Below are 15,734 nucleotides of genomic sequence, written 5' to 3' on the forward strand. Positions count from 1 at the left end.
GGAGCCCTTTCCTCCACTGCTACCCCAGCACGGTTATTCCACACCTCCCACACCAGGAACGCAGGCCAGTCTTGGCATCAACATTTATTCTATAGCATTAGAAATGATCAGTCTTACACAGGCTGCATATCGCATTGGTAAATTGTGGGCCAAGTTGAAAGATGCAGCGTTTAAAACAACATTTATCTGAGGCTCCGGTAGGGGACTACAGTATGTAACCAGGAACAGGCTGGAGCTGACACACGTACCACTGGGTTATCCAAATCCCAGGCTGAATAAAAAGAGCAAGCCAGCAAAGACTTCTGAGACCAGAATCACCGGGTTACTTATAACCCTCCATATACTCCTCTTCTCTCTCTGCAGCAGGGTCCCCCCGAGAGCTACTGTCACATCTGGACTGGGAATCGCTCCCAATTTGGCTCTCAGGAGCATGGCTGCGAGCCAGGAGAGATAAATCAGAAATGAAAACCTTCATGAGCAGCTGTCGGGTTAAGCAAGGTTATAAGGAAAGAAAACCAAGGAACTTTCCGCAAGCTAGGGGGGGAAAAAAAAACAAATCATCATTCTCATGACAAAGCCCCCAGCCTGCACCTTGGGTACAAATTCCCAACCCAGAGACATCTTCCAGAGCCTTTCCATTTGGTTCGCCCAGGACCCGCAGGCAGCTCACGTGCATCTGCACGTGGTGCAGCAAAATAAAGGAAGCACGGGTAGAAACTGGGTAAAAACCACCCAAATGAACAAGCGCTACAGAGAGATCTCCGTGCTAGTGCTCTCAGTGGTACAAGACAATTAGGTAATTGGCAAGATTAGCCCAGGGCTGACACTCTACTTAACTAGACAAATGATTCCAGATGGCTTTGAACAGCTGATTATCCAGCATCCTTGTGTAGAACGAGCATGACCTGAGAAGCCCAGCGAACGCAGCTCCCTCTCTGCGGTCACTAGGAGCTGGAGAGGCTCAGCCTTCAGTGGCCATTTATCTCCTTGTCACAGCAGGAGAGGACACAGTGCAGCTCTTCAGACACTCGCTGTGCCCCAGACCGTGCTTTAGCTTTATTTCCCCCCCAATACAGCAGATCCAATCTCCTCATAGCAGGCTGAGCAGCACTCAGCATGGATCACCTGCAAGGGAACAGCAGCACATGAGCGACGGGCAAACGCTTGCCTTCACTTTGAGTTCCACTGCATGACCGTAGAGGGCTGTTCGGTACCATTTGGGGCAAATAGAAGGTGGGAAGTTGGTTAGTGCTATCCCTACTGTCATGCAGAAAGGGAAAAGCAGAGGCGTCTCCAACTCCAGGGAATTCTTCCAACATTTTCTACACTCTGCAGCATCCCACACCTTCAGGTGTAGTCCAAGGCCAAATATTGTATGTCAGTTAATTTGGCTTCTTCAAGAAAGCAGGCAGTTTTCTTCTCAAAAAGCCTGCAAGCTTCATTTATGTGAAGATAGACTAAACTTCTCCTTTAACCTTTAAGTTCTGGAAGAGATTAGGATCAATGAATGTTCTTTTCAGCCATCTTCTCTTCTACATAATGAGTTGAGCCCAAAGCGAAACTCAATCACCCCCAGGCCTCCAAAGATGTTCGAAGTCACACTGACCCTTTGCCGCAACAGGGTGCTCTTCCCTAACCCCCGACCCAGATTCACTTAAACAGCAACTTGAATTTTGAAACCTCATACACTCACAAGCACCCTGCGCTGCTTGCACACACCACCCCTTGAAAGACCAAGCGTCTGAGCGGTATTTTGATGGAAATGCTGTAATATTAGCTCACCTGGATTTTTCTATTTTCCTGCCTTCTGCTCCTCACATCTGTGTGTGGAAGGTCACATTCAGGCAGTACATCCAAACCCAGCATCAACTTCCATTATACGATACAAGGCTCAACGACCGCTGGGCTCACAAGGTTTGCTGGCAAGCTTCCTTATGCCTTTTCTACTCTCCTACCAGTTGTGCTACCATTTTCCAGGGAATGCACTTCCATTTTCAATAGGAAATAACTAGTGCAAAGCATCTACAGATAGGAGGTTGATGAATTTTGGGTATAATATTGATATCTGTATCTCAAAAATCTACAGTCTTTTACCATCAAAGCAATTTACAAACACCAGTAACAAACCCTCAGTGAGACAGGAGTGGGTACTATAGTGCTAGGCTGGACCTGAAGACAGATGGCCCCAGATACCTCCCGACTGATAGGAAGGGCTGTTCTGACAAGTGCTACGTTTAAGCAAACCATCAACGATCTTAACAGTTATTTAGGACCTCCTTTTTATGGTAGGGCCCAATGGGTTAAAATGCAAGCCTGGATTTTACGGTGAAGGCTTTATCATTTTAAGCAAAACAAAAAACTCAAGCACGCAGAAAGAAGAGCCCTTGGTGCTTGGGAGAGATGGACCAGATAAAAAGCAAGGCCGATTTTCAGCCAGTTGTGGCATTTCAACAGTGGCAGGGCACTCGACCACTATCCCTCGGGGGAGACAGCCCTCCAAAACCATAAAAACCGAGAGGGAATACCCACAAGGCGATGGGGAACAACGTTTTAAAACATAGTCCATCACACACAATTGGCCAGGGCACAACAGGAGAGGAGAGCACGACTGAAGGCAGTCATAACTACATCTCCAAGGGAGCTCTTAGTCTCCATAGGTAGCAACCACAATGCTGACCTACCCTCTTACCTGGCTCTGTACACAGCAGTCCCTCTCTTACCTCCTGACTAGCCCTGCTAGGAGGAAAAACTCCATGACTACCCAAACAAAATGTTAGCTACGGTAATATGTTGAAAGAAGTTATTCAAGTAGCTCCTACTCCCCTGCATTAGCTTTATCAGCTTATTCAGCGTGGATTGCTGATGCTTCATTTGTATGGTTACCCGCTCGCATCCACACCACACAGGCACGGATGGTGCTTACAGACAGCGGAGCTGAGAACCTGCAAGGCTTACAAAGTAATTTAAAGATGATGTGTTGGAAAGGATTTTTCATTTTTAACTGTGACTGTCTGGTAATTACGTACCTCTTGCTTCCTTTCTCCTTAACACAGGTGGACATAGTGATAGGAAATCCATCAGAGATTTAGCCTCCAACTCTAAACCCACCATGTCCAAGGGCAGCTCTCACATTTCTGCCCTACTGATGGCAGCCATCAAAACCAGACCATCTTCTGGATAAATTCAACAATAGTGGTAAAAGTCCACTGAACCCTTGGCACCTGCCCTCTCTTCTGGGTAAAAATATCTGCTCTGTGGTCGGATCAAGGATTTTATATGTTAATAAGTTGGGAAGGGAAAAAGTGCTTAGGGTTAATTTTTTTCCAGGTGGGCTATTCCCTCCCTTTCCTGGCTGGAGAGAGGTACTTAGCGCTGAAAGGTTTGTTTATAGAGCTGATACCTCTTCAGAAAGGATGGAGCAGCCGGGTTCGGAATTCACCACCCCTCTCTGCAGTGGTGTTCCATAGCTTTGCCACTTTACAGCCCTGCTGCTGGGAAGGGCTTCACGCTGGAGCGATCTGATGCAGCGAGGGCTTGAGCCACACATTCATCTGTGCTCCTTCTGAAAGTCCAAGAAAAATAGTATTTGTTCAGGTTTATATATGCACCGGCATGTTTGTTCAAGGACGTGTCAAAGAAACAAGGAGTCCTGAGCTGTCCTCTGCGGTACAAAGATATCCTGATACTGCAGCTGCCTTTAAGGAGGAACTCTTTTTGCTTCTGAGAGCTCTTGTGGTGCAAAGCTGGGGTCTGAGGTCTGACTGCATTAAGTTGTGCCACAGCAACCCTGAGACCAAACTGCCCTGACCAGGCTTCAAGCACTCAGATAAACTCGGCTCATTTACACGAGTGTGGGCGGAAGGGAGAAAGCTTTCAATGCCATCAGAGAAGGACAGACAGAGTAAGAAGCGAAAGACTCCGCTGCACTGCAGTAAGGTCAGAAAAGTTTGGACAAACCTGAAAAATGAGCGCACAGACTCTGTATCTTAAAGCATCGATCACAGTTCTTAAACGGTAACAGAAATAACACCCGGTGCAGAAAACAGGAATTTGGGAGATGGGGCAGTACCTGACCCTTGCACAAATCTCAGCTCTAAAACTTGGTTGCTGACTTAACTGATTATTTGTTTTAAATATGTAGTTTGGCCAACGGTCAGATAGCAGCAGAGAAATAGTCTGACTTTTCCCTCAGACCCGCCGTGCCTGCGAGCACAAGCCAGCCGGCTGTCGGGCCTGCACGCGCCTTTCCAAGCAGGCTCTCCATCAGCAGAGGGGCTTTCTCTCCCTTACTCCCAGGTGCTACGTTGGGTCAGTGATCACAAACGGCACTTGTACACCTGCTCCTGTCTCCCTCTCTTGTCAAGTATTCATAGAATCACAGGATGGTTAGAGTTGGAAGGGACCTTAAAGAGGTCATGGGCAGGGACACCTCCCACCAGCCCAGGTTGCTCCAAGCCCCGTCCAGCCTGGCCTTGAACCCCTCCAGGGATGGGGCAGCCACAGCTTCTCTGGGCAACCTGGGCCAGGGGTTCACCACCCTCACAGCAAAGAATTTCTTCCTAATATCTCATCTAAATCTCCCCTCTTTCAGTTTAAAACTGTTACCCCTTGTCCTAGCTCTCCCCTCCCTGATCCAGAGTCCCTCCCCAGCTTTCCTGGAGCCCCTTTAGGGACTGGAAGGGGCTCGAAGGTCTCCCCGGAGCCTTCTCTTCTCCAGGCTGAACGCCCCCAGCTCTCTCAGCCTGTCCTCACAGCAGAGGGGCTCCAGCATCTTCATGGCCTCCTCTGCACTTGCTCCAACAGGTTCATGTCTTTCCTGTGCTGAGGCCCCAGAGCTGGAGGCAGCACTGCAGGTGGGGTCTCGCCATAGCGGAGTAGAGGGGCAGAATCCCATCCCAGAGAGGGAGAATCACCTCTTCCTTCCTATTCTCTTTTGCCTGCCCTTTATTCCCAAGGCATACCCTCCCTCTCTCCTGGCAGTAGTTTTCCTGCTTGCCCTCCCTCTAAAACTCCAGCCATCTAACCCCAGCACATACCCTAACCTCCCTTCCCATGCCCAGCTCTTCTCCCCAGCACAGGACCAGCACGGTTTACACCCCCCAGCTTCAAGAGGACAACCCACAAACTTGCCATCACCCTTTTTTCCCCTGCTCTAAGCAGCAGACTGGACACACAGAGGGGAGAATAAATACCCAAGTAAAAATGTCTTTTAAACACCTCCAGGGATGGCAACTCCACCACTTCCCTGGGCAGCCTGTTCCAATGCTTGATAACCTCTTCAGTGAAGAAGATTTTCCTCATATCCATCCTAAACCTCCCCTGGCACAACTTGAAGCTGTTTCCTCTTGTCCTATCACTTAATAAGTGGGAGAAGAGACTGACCCCCGCTGGCTACCCCCTCCTTTCAGGGAGTTGCAGAGAGCGAGAAGGTCTCCCCTCAGCCTCCTCTTCTCCAGGCTGAACACCCCCAGCTCCCTCAGCCGCTCCTCACCAGACTTGTGCTCCAGACCCCTCACGTTGCCCTTCTCTGGACACACTCCAGCACCTCAGTGTCTTTTTTTTGGTGGTGAGGGGCCCAAACTGGCCACAGCACTTGAGGTGGGGCCTCACCAGTGCCGAGTACAGGGGGACGGTCACTGCCCCAGTCCTGCTGGCCACACTATTGCTGATACAGGCCAGGATGCTGTTGGCCTTCTTGGCCACCTGGGCACACTCTGGCTCATATTCAGCTGGCTGTCGACCAGCACCCCCAGTTTTTTTTCCACCAGGCAGCTCTCCAGCAGCTCTGCCCCAAGCCTGTAGTGTTCATGGGGTTGTTGTGACCCAAGTGCAGGACCCGACACTTGGCCTTGTTGAACCTCACACCATTGGCCTTGGCGCCCATCAATCCAACCTGTCCAGATCCCTCTGTAGAGCCTTCCTACCCTCCAGCAGATCAACACTCCCGCCCAACTTGGTGTCATCTGAGAACTTACTAAGGGTGCACTCGATCCCCTTGTCCAGGTCATTGATAAAGATATTAAGAGAACTGGCCCCAGTGCTGAGCCCTGCATGGTGCAATGGATCACCAGCCTCTTACGCATGTGATGCAGTAAGAGAGAAGAGGAAGTCCTGACCCATTCTGTATCAGCACAAGTGTCTGGTGTGTTAAGAAACTTCCTGGGGGCTGTGCAGCCAGCCAGCTGTGGTCAATGTAAGCCCGCAAATCCTGATGGCTTGAAACTGAAAGGAGACAATTTCACTTTTCACAATTTCACTCCTTGTATGCATTGGTTCTCTGATGACTACTTCCTACCCCAAGCACTGTTCAGAGAGAAACTGAGTATCCAGCTACATCAGCCAGCGGCTACGCAGGGAAAGCTCTGGCATGGAGCCCTTGCAAGGCTTGAATGGGGAATGGAGAGCTAGGAACAAGTACTTGTGAGGACACCAGCCTCCTATCACTCCAATAAACGCTCTCTGAGATCTTACTTTTCAGGTAATGTGTCACATTAGACCGAAGCCCTGCAGTGTGTCAAATGTCTTCTGCAGAGATTTCGTCTGATCTCCTTTTGCTGCCAGGGTAGTTTTGAAAAAAGATACGATCTTCATCTAACCTGAAGTGTAGTCATTCAGATCTCTTCCCCTCAAAGCAGAGAGGAAGGAGGGCGATACCACGGGAGCTTAAAAGCCTCCACTCTGGCAGAAAGACAGTTTCTCACAGTGCAGGTACTGCCTGCAGGTATGTCTGTCTTCCCAGCATCTCCTCCAGGTCTAAGACGGGAGGTGGTGGGGCTATAAACAAACCACGGACAACTTTACAGGGTGCCCAGAGGGCAAGCTGGTGTGTGACTGAGGAGAGGCTGGTACAACTGAGCCAGCCTTTCAAGAACTCCCTTTGAAGTTGAATATATCTTATTTCCAATCATTAAAGAAGTCAATTCCTGTTTTCTTACAGAAAAGACGGTAATTGTCTCCTACTGCTCGGTCAACGTCCTTTTTTCTTTCACAACCACATTTCCTAATTTCCTTCCAGATCTACACAGAACCAACCACAAGACACATCTTTGATTACATCAAAAGCACATCTCCTTTAACAATGCAAATCTTTCCTCCTATTTCACGGTGTTATCGTCACTAGAAGAAAAGTCACAGTTTCACCCTTACCCTCCCGAGGTCAATTTTTCTGCTGACATATACCCAGACCAAACCAGGCCCGCTCCCAACTAAGTCACAGTGATGGTGACTCCTTTAGGTTTCTGAAACTGTCCCGGGATTTGGCCCGCAGTGGCATTGCCCAGCCACCTCAAATCTGAGAGCAGCGTTATCTCCATTTCACAGATTGAGAAAGAAGGGCAAAGAGAAGCGTGCTGATTTGCCCACACAGCAAAATGAATACCAAGAATAAGAGCAAAACCCTGAAATATTTCTGCCTCTATGCCTACTAGTAAGACTTCAATGAAAAGTGGCAAGATAAAAGTACATATTTGTTCTCTGTTACTGCAGTGCCCACTCATTCGAGAATACTTCTATTTCAAATGAAACAGATCAGATCTATGTTGCAAAACTTCTCTGATGTAATTCAGGGAAAGGTGGCAAAAGATACAATCTCATATCAAGATAGTTTGGCAAGGATCCCTGGTGTCAACACAGCGACACTGGAAAGAGCTGGCATGGTTTATTGCACCCAGAAAAATAAGGAGCCTTGCCATGTCCACGCTGGTTGGTAGGTGCCATGGCAAAGCACTCTTTCCCCAGACTTGGCTGTGCTGCTCCACTCGGGATGGACTGCTGCAGCTGATATTTGCGTAACTCCCGCTGGTGCTAAAGTCACTTCTTGAGTACTAGCTAAAACAAAACCAACCCAAACCACCTACCCATTGTCTGTACTTTCTCTTTTGCACGTTTCCCAATATCAAGTATTTTTCTTAAAGAACACAAAAAGGGATAAAACAATTTTCGAAGCAGAATAACATCAGTACTCTAGAGTACTTCATAATTGTCAGCTTCCACCTTTTTCATTGTATAAAATGTATTCGATATAGAATCATAGAATGTGTTGTGTTGGAAGGGACCTCTAACGGCCATCTAGTCCAACCCCCTGCAGTCAGCAGGGACATCTTCAACTAGATCAGGTCACTCAGAGCCTCATCCAGCCTGGCCTTGAATGTCTCCAGGGATGGGGCCTCCACCACCTCTCTGGGCAACCTGGGCCGGTGTCTCACCACCCTCAGTGTAAAGAACTTCTTCCTAATGTCTGATCTAAACCTGCCCTGCTCTAGTTTAAACCATTGCCCCTCGTCCTATCGCTACATGCCCTTGCAAACAGCCCCTCCCCAGCTTTCTTGTAGGCCCCCTTCAGGTACTGGAAGGGGCTCTAAGGTATCCCTGGAGCCTTCTCTTCTCCAGGCTGAACAACCCCAACTTTCTCAGCCTGTCTTCATAGGAGGATAGGAGAGGTACTCCAGCCCTCGGATCATCTTCATGGCTCTCCTCTAATATCTAAGATTATTGTAATATCTAAGATTATTGCAAGAGGAGTTAGTAAAAACTAGCCTTCCTGTTGCAACCATAGCATTGACGTTTTTTACCCTCTTATTGCTCACAGCTCGACAAACTCCTGAATTTCTTCTCTTGCGGACGTCCTCAGAAACGATGTAGAAACAACTTGAATCACGCTGTTGACTCAGCGTCAAAGCTAGCGGGTCTCACATTCAAGTGAGCAGTGAAGTCATTAACTTAATCCTTGGGCTTTTCCTACTGACGAATACATCAGGTTGAGACCTCTTATATCTAAAAGGATACTCAGACCTTTGTACCCTCTGTAACCTTTCAGGATTCCCACAGTATAGTCGCAGCCAAGAGCCCAAAACGTGCTCATTCAGCTCTGTACGGTGATTGTAACAAAAGGAAGCAAAAAAGATTCTCTCTTCCAACAGTCAAGAAAAAGGTCTACAACATCCATGTTCAGGTAGAAACTACAGGTAGGACAGGAGTTTGCGCTCTGGGGGTTTTTGGCTCCTTTAAGCAGAATTATGTGTTGAAGGCGATGTTTTAGCTGACCTTTCTCCATCAAAAAAACCTAAGCCATAACAATAAAATATCTGAAGGAATGAAGCTAAGGCTGAGCGTAGAGTGGCTAATGTCATCAGCGCTGAGCTAATACGTGACTAAGCTTTCACTTACGTCGGACCCTCACACAAAGCTCTTCTGTGTCCTCTTCTTCTCGAAGCTCCCCGGCAGCTTTCAGCGGCACTTGCCCTTCCCAGGATTAGCCCGAATTAAGTCAGAGTTTATCTGAGGAGGGGAGGGACCCTCTTTTCTGCTTTCTGTTTGCACACTGCCGGGGAAGAGAAGATCAGGGGCTCCTTCGAGCTGTCAAAAGAAGAACTAGTGTTAGGATCTGTCAGATGCGATGGCATAATTCCGGAAAATCTCTCAGGAGTTAATGACAATTGAGTGAAGAGGTGCAGATTTTGAAGTTCAATCTCAGATTCCCATTTGTGACTTGTAACCCCCAGGATAACAGCACTGAGCTCCAGGAATTATTATCCCTTCAAACTGATGAACAGAAACCTGAAGTTCCAGTGGTGACATTTCATTTTTATCCTTTCATAAATTAATTTTTCAGGTAAATTTGGGGGTGCGGGGTGTCACTTGTGCTGAATTTTTTTATTTTTTATTTTTAAAGTGAATTTAAGCTCATTTGAACACCCCGAGAGATGTTAGAAACTTGATCAAATTAGCCTGGTTCCAGGGTAAAGCCTCCATCCTACGCTGATCCACTATGGGCAAACCTCTTGGTCAAAGCGAAGACCTTCTGGAATTTCAGGAAGAGTAAATTGCGGGAGGCAGAGTTAAATAAGCAGCATCGTTTTCCTTTAATGACCCACTAAAAATGACACAGCGCTGCAAGAAGATGTAGTGGAGACCATGTAAAGCCCAGGTGAAAACAGTAGTAAAAGGACTCCTGGATGCAAGGTTTGGGTAAAAACTTGGGTATCACTTGTGTGATAAGAGGTTCTCCAGACCTTCAGGTAGCATTCCCTGGACAGGTGTCCCACCGCTGGAACAGGCTTGAGACGTTATGTGACTGCGCACAGGAAGAACAGCAGAGATTATCACGGGAACAAGAGGATCCTGGGGGAAAAAAAAGTGTCAGATTTGAGATTTACCTGAAAAATGTTGGGGGGGAGGGCAGGCAGGAAAGAGGGAAGGAAGCCAAATGCAGCCCCACAGGATGTGAAGTAAAGTAAATGTAAGCTTTGTTTATGCACACACCGCTGCTTCCTGCGCTGGTTTTCTCACAAGCAGAATAGGAGTCACGTTCAGTTTGAACAGAAATATTATTTTTTTCAAAAAACACACAAACTGCCTAGTGAATAAAGAGAAGATCGTGAACTGAAAATCCATATTCTTCAGGAGACGGTAAAAATCCCTCCAAGTTACTGCAGTGCAGCTGTTGGCAGTTCCTCACGTGCCTGACGTTCGCTGTTTACAAAAATCTGCAAAATAACAACACTGGTTAAAAGTAGGGGCAGAAGTTTCACCCAGTCAAGTGTGTGTGGTGGGGACCTTGCTGTCACTGGAAAGCCAGCAATCCTCTTTTGAATGTGACACAGTTATGGCCAGGTGGAAAAAAAATAAAAAAATTAAAACAATAAAAAAAAGATGTATCTTCTGAATGTCATTGCTAGGTCCGTTTTGGTACAATCCATCAGGAGACATTAGTGCAAGCGTGCGGTGATCCCAGGATTATAAAAAAGATAGCCCAAAGGGGTTTTGGACACGGACACATTTCAACTGTACTGCTTCGCAGAAAATAACGCCACCCTGGTGAAGGCAAAGCAGTGTCCCCACAGCCACTCGTTGAAAAGGACAGACACTATATAGGAATTTATACAATAAAGTAGTCATCAACACAAGCTAATGTAGATGCCTGTAATCCCGACAACTGCAACTGTTCAATTGTTATTGCTTTCTGGAAGCAACTTGCACTGACAATCAAAACCCAAGGCCTTGCAAAACAATCGGTGAGCAAAACAGACACGCAAGGTGAGATTCTGAGCAGTGTAGTTAGAGGAGAGGTTAAATCCACATCCAGAAAAAGTCATGCATAAAGTGATTTTAAATCCTTTCATACTATTGTTTGGTTTAGTGACATGAGCTCCCCTCCTCCCACCACCCATCCAAAAAAAAAAGATAAAAGATTGGTAATTTTCTGTTTTCACTGCAAGCGTGTAACATCTGCCCAGCACCGTCGGGGCGTAGCAGCAGGAGCAGCTCTCCCAATCTAAGCCCGTACAGCTTCTGCAGGGCTGTGCTCACTGCCCCGTCCCCTCCCCAGCTTCTGATGGTGAAGAGCAAGGGAGCTGAGCTCAACGAATCCAAAAGAACAAACTAAGAAGACCTGAATAAATTTGTATAATCACAGAATGGTTTGGGTTGGAAGGGACCTTCAAGACCATCTTGTTTCAACCCCCCTGCCCTGGGCAGGGACACCTCCCACCAGACCAGGTTGCTCCAAGCCCCATCCAGCCTGGCCTTGAACCCCTCCAGGGATGGGGCAGCCACAGCTTCTCTGGGCAACCTGGGCCAGGGGCTCACCACCCTCACAGCAAAGAATTTCTCCTTGATATCTCATGTAAATCTCCCCTCTTCCAGTTTGAAGCCATTACCCCTTGTCCTATCGCCACATGCCCTTGTAAAAAGTCCCCTCCGTCTTTCATGTAGGCCCCCTTTAGACACTGGAAAGCTGCTATAAAATGCACTTTTAATGTACTTTCTAACACATTACCAACCAACTAATTTGCTGTAATTTCAGGGTATGTGCATCCTGCTCTTGCAGACAATATCGCTTACGGGGAGCAACCCTGTTGCCTGCAGTCTGGTTATTTTTATTAATAAGGGTTTGTGGATCCTGCCCTCCACACATAAAACGATTCAAGCCACACGCAGACTAGGCCAAAAAGCGCAGCAGCGACAGCACAGTTTGCACCATCCTTTCACATGGCTTGCCGTGACATGACATTTCTCCCCACAAGCCCGCATTATTATTGCTTACAATGAAGATTATAATAATCGACGGTTTAATAAACAAGAATTTTTAAAAACTACTTGACCCTTTACAAGGAAGAATCTCCCCACCCACTGCCTACAGAAATTTATGGAAATATCAGTCACCTGCTGGTTTTAGGCAGAACTTATTATCAGTTTGTTAAACTCCTATTGAGTCATATGTATATACACACATATATGTATAGCTGATATAGACATATATATATATATAAAAATCAGGCTGATATTTCTGTAATATCCATTAGTAGTCTACAGAAAACCCAGATTCGCTAAGGCCAAGCACTGTTTTTCCTGCGGCGCTCCTTCCTAAGGAAAAGTAATTTCAGATGGTAAAGCTGAACTGGGGATTATCTTTATACAGCAAGATCTTGGCTGCATGACAGAAAAATTAAAGGGCCCTGCTGATCAGCTGAAATACTACCGCTCCAAGTATGTCTGGATGACAGCCAAAGTCTTGGAATTGTTTTGCCATGAAATCTGCTTTTAGACAGGAAGAACAGGAAAGTTTTCAGTCTGGAAGAGGCTTCGTGATGAAAAGCTTAGAAATCAAGCCCATTATTCACATCCAATCAAGTCTGCCCCTCCCTGCTCCTCGCCCACCCCCCCCCACACTCCATCCCCAGCACGGGCATGCCCATGCAGACAAGCGCACCCCCACACACCACACATGCCCCGCGCCTCTTACGTGCTTTTGGACTTTGTTGTCCACAAAGTCACTCAATATTTAATTCAAAATCGTGCTGCTGATTTGCCGTTTGAGCGAGCGACGTTTGGTTCATATAATACAGGTCATAGAGATGACTGTCCTTTAAAATCACAGAATGGTAGGGGTTGGAAGGGACCTCCGGAGATCATCTAGTCCAACCCCCTGCCAGAGCAGGGTCACCCAGAGCAGGTGGCACAGGAACGCGTCCAGGCGGGTTTGGAATGTCTCCAGAGGCGGAGACTCCACCACCTCTCCGGGCAGCCTGTGCCACCCTCATGAGTTATTTGCCAACATTCAAACCTTCTGGTAGACAGAGGTGGGAGGAAAAATGATGTCCTGAAGAAAGAGTCAGGTGGGGAAGGGGGACCAGGCAGGGAGACCCTGCAAATCTCAGATGAGGGGATTTATGGGCTGCAGGTTGGATGGTTCTCCCTTCTCCCTGGGTCAGCAGCTACATATATATATACACATATATATGTAAAGACAAACTAAGTTCAGGTGTTACAAAGAGGGTCCACCTGCTTTTTCTTCCGCCTGCCTGCACTGCATCCTTGATCCGTAGTGGCATCTCATGCATCACGTACTCCTATCTGACTCCCAGGTCTCTGCGCAGTCCGTTCCGCACACGGCGGTAGTTAAGATGCAGATGGTGTGTAGAACCGTACTGCTCTTGCGGCCACAAAACAGGGAGCTCCCCAGGGCCGCTGCTGCTGGTGGTGAATTATTGCAGTCGTGAAGTCAGCAAGAACCCAGGCCAGGGTCTAATCCTGGAAATTGCAGGCAATTAAAAAACAGAGCCTGCGCAGCTGTGAAACGCTGCCTGAAGCAGAGCATTTGGCTGGCTTTGCTTCACCTGGGACACCCAAGGAGCATCCTCCATCCCTACCCAGGCCCCCCTGCTCCCAGCAAGGACTGGCGGCGGTGGAGAACAGCCCCAGTAGTTGTAAAACCGCTGGCTCTGCACCGATCCCATCTTTCTTTCCATACAAAGCGTTCAAAAGGTTTTTCATAACACCAGCTCGTCACCACCCTAGATATTAGGTTGTATAGATATTGTTGTGGTTTCACAACCATAAATCTCGTTTCACAACTCCTGCTAGTGAACCGAAAATCACCTTGCATCAGATGGCGGCAGCCTAAGGTTTGCTAAGTCCAATTTCTGTAAGAAGGTATGACAAGTGAACTTTTTGGGCTAGCTCAGGTCCTGTCCCCTCCTCCTCTTTCACGCTGCCATGGGACGCCTGGATGCCACAAACTCCCCGTCAGCTGCTCTGGTGCGTTGGGTGGACAAGCAGCCGCGTGTCCTCGGCTGATCCGTGCCCTGCTATTTCCAGCACAGCGGTGTTAGCCTGCCCCAGCCGCGCCGAGCCGGAGTGCGTGCCTTGCCACCCTGGAAAGCCGTGGGCACCACCATCGGGCACTGCCACCGGGGCTCCGACACTGCTCTCTGATTTGAATCCAGGTTTGATCAAGCCTGTCTCACACCCGGTATTGCCCTCGCTCCCCTTCTCCCAACAACAACTTCAACTGGATCTTAGCTCTGGATTTCAAGTAACCCACCTCCCCGCAAGTGGCGTAATAGCCACTTGTTGTAGAAAATGTACTTCCTTAAAGGATTTATTGGTGTGATTTACGTGATTGAAGTGCAGCTTTTACAGCAGCAGGTGTAGAGAAAAGAATTTCAAATTAACACATAGAGACCGTTTGCCTCCGAGTTATTTTTGTTCCCAGCTCGGGAGGGCATGACAATTGTCATACACACGTACGGCAGGGAAGGTGGCAGGGGTTTCAGTCACCGAAGGTTAGGCATGACTGAGAGACATTTCGGCATTGCTTTGAAGCCTTTTGTCTGTGCTGTGTCTATACTTAGCAACCTATAGGCAATTTCATCACTACAGTTTTACCCAGCTGTCTCTCGGATCACTTGCGGCTGCTACAGAAATGCTGAAGCGGTCACGCTTTGGCTTGGAGAACTGAAGAGAGAGAGTTCATTTCAACCCCAAATGTAGTTAATTCACAGCTACTGAGCATCTCCTCGGCAAGCCGTGGGGTGCAAAGTCTACCTACCTTGGCCCACAGAAGGCGTTTACAGCCACCAGCCGCTCGATCTCACCTTGTCCCTTCAGCCGTCGGAAGGAAGGGAGTCTGCAGAAAGGACAAGACAGCTCCTGTAGCTCTGAAAGAGTTGAACAAGGAACAAGTTTCACCTCCATGACCTAAAGCCCCCAGCGCTCCTCCCCCTGCTGCACAGGTGGGGTACTCTCGCCTACGGCCCTGACCTCATGGAGAACATCTTACAGGCTTTGAGGAGACTTCTTGGTGGAACCCCTCCAGCACACTTCTGATTTGGCTATATGTTTTATCTGTAAGCCACTTTCTCTTGTTGCAGAATCACCAGAATCCATGGATTTTATGCATTTACATCCTATACTATACTATACTTCATCCAGGTCATCAAATCCATCGTGTAGGTTTTTCAAATTCTTCTGCCATCAGCTCCAGGACAGCTGAGGACAGCTCCAGTGAAAAGGGCAGGTGGCCACACCACTCTCTAGTCTAACAGTGGTCAGCTGGCATGGGATACCTGGCTCTCCTGATCCACTCTGCAGTAGGGTGGCATGGATTTATCAATGGAAGGCATTGATCGACCAATGAAAGATAAAGTGAGGCATGGACCACTTCCAAAGACATGAACTTTCGCATCTTGGGCATGTTGTTATAACATTCTCAGAGTAGCAGGGGAAGTTGCCTCTATTCCTCACCTACTGCTGTCATGAAACCTGTTTAAATTGTCCTGAAATCTGTTTGCGTTGAAAGGGACTTTTTCTGTTGCAAGAACAATGCTAAAGTTCTGAAGATGACCAGTTGTTGACAACTTTTTTGTTACACGGGGTGATGTGCTTTTATATTATATTGCCTACCTGCTAGGAATATTTTGTTCATTACGTTATTTTGCTGCTTCATGACTTCT

At 47.7% G+C, this 15,734-nt stretch overlaps 1 long non-coding RNA gene across 1 annotated transcript; it reads right to left on the reverse strand.

Moving 5' to 3' along the window:
- Window positions 1–8,622: 8,622 nt before the first annotated feature.
- Window positions 8,623–12,886, reverse strand: LOC128910610 (uncharacterized). The gene is made up of 3 exons (XR_008466793.1): window positions 12,743–12,886; window positions 10,011–10,119; window positions 8,623–9,354 (listed from the first exon to the last, which is right to left on the reverse strand). It is a non-coding gene; the product is annotated as an uncharacterized LOC128910610 (long non-coding RNA).
- Window positions 12,887–15,734: the final 2,848 nt, after the last annotated feature.

This window comes from Rissa tridactyla, chromosome 5 (genome assembly GCF_028500815.1).
Source record: "Rissa tridactyla isolate bRisTri1 chromosome 5, bRisTri1.patW.cur.20221130, whole genome shotgun sequence".
NCBI lineage: Eukaryota > Metazoa > Chordata > Aves > Charadriiformes > Laridae > Rissa > Rissa tridactyla.